The sequence below is a fragment of the Schistocerca nitens genome, chromosome 3 (assembly GCF_023898315.1).
Source record: "Schistocerca nitens isolate TAMUIC-IGC-003100 chromosome 3, iqSchNite1.1, whole genome shotgun sequence".
Lineage (NCBI taxonomy): Eukaryota > Metazoa > Arthropoda > Insecta > Orthoptera > Acrididae > Schistocerca > Schistocerca nitens.
The window spans coordinates 203,159,825-203,162,029 of record NC_064616.1 but is presented as its reverse complement, the minus strand read 5'-3'; positions in this window follow the sequence as shown (position 1 = coordinate 203,162,029).

Sequence of the window (2,205 nt, the reverse complement as noted above, 5' to 3'; positions counted from 1 at the left end):
GGGCCAACACCCGGCATCATGGTGTGGGGAGCGATCTCCTACACTGGCCGTACACCACTGGTGATCGTCGAGGGGACACTGAATAGTGCACGGTACATTCAAACCGTCATCGAACCCATCGTTCTACCATTCCTAGACCGGCAAGGGAACTTGCTGTTCCAACAGGACAATGCACGTCCGCATGTATCCCGTGCCACCCAACGTGCTCTAGAAGGTGTAAGTCAACTACCCTGGCCAGCAAGATCTCCGGATCTGTCCCCCATTGAGCATGTTTGGGACTGGATGAAGCGTCGTCTCACGCGGTCTGCACGTCCAGCACGAACACTGGTCCAACTGAGGCGCCAGGTGGAAATGGCATGGCAAGCCGTTCCACAGGACTACATCCAGCACCTCTACGATCGTCTCCATGGGAGAATAGCAGCCTGCATTGCTGCGAAAGGTGGATATACACTGTACTAGTGCCGACATTGTGCGTGCTCTGTTGCCTGTGTCTATGTGCCTGTGGTTCTGTCAGTGTGATCATGTGATGTATCTGACCCCAGGAATGTGTCAATAAAGTTTCCCCTTCCTGAGACAATGAATTCACGGTGTTCTTATTTCAATTTCCAGGAGTGTATAACGTTTCGTGTTACGCCTTGTCGATGGTTGTGTACAGATACGCCGTCATCCACGTGAATGCCTGCTCGGAACATAGACTTCCATGGGATATATGGTAGTAATCCAAGGCACCGTGACAGCTGTGGACCACGTGAAGGTTACTGAGGACCTCCTACATGCCATCGTGCTTTGTATCTTCCCCGACGACGCTGACATTTTTCTTTAGACTAGCTGTCGGTGTCACAATGCCAGAACTGTGCTTCGGTGGTTTTTTAGGAGCGTGGTAGTGAATCCACGTTGATGGCTTGACGACCAGATTCGCCTGATCTGAACCAAATGGAACACATGTGGAACGCAATCGAGACCCAGCTCAGCCCCCACAAACCACGCCTGCGTAATTTACTTTGCCTAGTAGAGTGAAGTAATCTCTTTCACCCCCTAGGACGGCAATGACAGCTATATGGGTGGGCTTCAGGAGATATTGAAAGTTTTTAGAAACATTCCTGCGCCACGACAGCTCATTTACAGTCCGAACGTTATGGAAAGTGGTCGAAGCCACCGAGAGATGGTTTACCACTGTACTCTATAACACTCCAACGACCCCCTTAAAGTCAATTAAGACAGAATATCATAATATGAAGTAGGGAAGAGTTATCTTGGCAAATACGACATCTTTGCCGATAAGCTAGCACCAAGAAGTTTTGATAACAACAACATTATACATCACTGAGAGTTTTTGTTATGAAAAGAGGAGGAAGAAATATAAGATTTAATCAATGGACAAATATCCAAGTGATAATTGCAATTAATATGTTGAAAGCTAAGTACAAGGTGATGTTAGTCAGAGATAACTTTTATGTGGAAGAGAGTTGTAAGCGCAACGAAGAAATTCAATGCGCCTACAATACTCTTTCACAGTAGAAGTCGCTTGCTGGCTCTCGTCCTATAAAGACGTGCGAGAACAATTCTTGTCTTCGTTATTGAGAGTACGGAACGCGACGAGATTGTTTTGCGTTCAGAAGTCTTTCTTGCGTGACATGATTCACGAACTTCGGAAACTAATTTTCTAAACAGAGACAGGAATTGATAGACGCGTTTAACCGTGCATGACGGGTTAATTGAACTTTATTCACGAAAGTAGCGAATATTGGATTTGACTTTCAAATAGTTGGATCTAAAAGAAGAGTGGATAGTATATCAAAGGACTACACTCAATTAGTCTGGAGAAGGACACAATTACACGACTTCACGAAGCTAATACAATTACGCTGAAGAGTGAAGTTGTCGTAATTGTCAAGAAACTTAATTTTAATAGAACTGACTTTACCAACCAACTGCGTGTGCGTGTGGTGCGAAAGTTATAAAGTATTTAGTGGCCAAGGAACAATAAACTGTTCGTTCCAAGTAAAATATCAAGCGTGGAGTACATTATTAAGTGATTTAATCCATGATAGTTAACCAACGACTGTTGAGCAGGGACAATTTAATCTGAATATCAAAATACCTACTTCATTAATTGAAAAGAGAACTTTTGAACATTTTTTAACATTACGGCGTAGGTACACTCAGACGTGATCAAAGAGTATCTGTGGATCTCGCTTCATACAG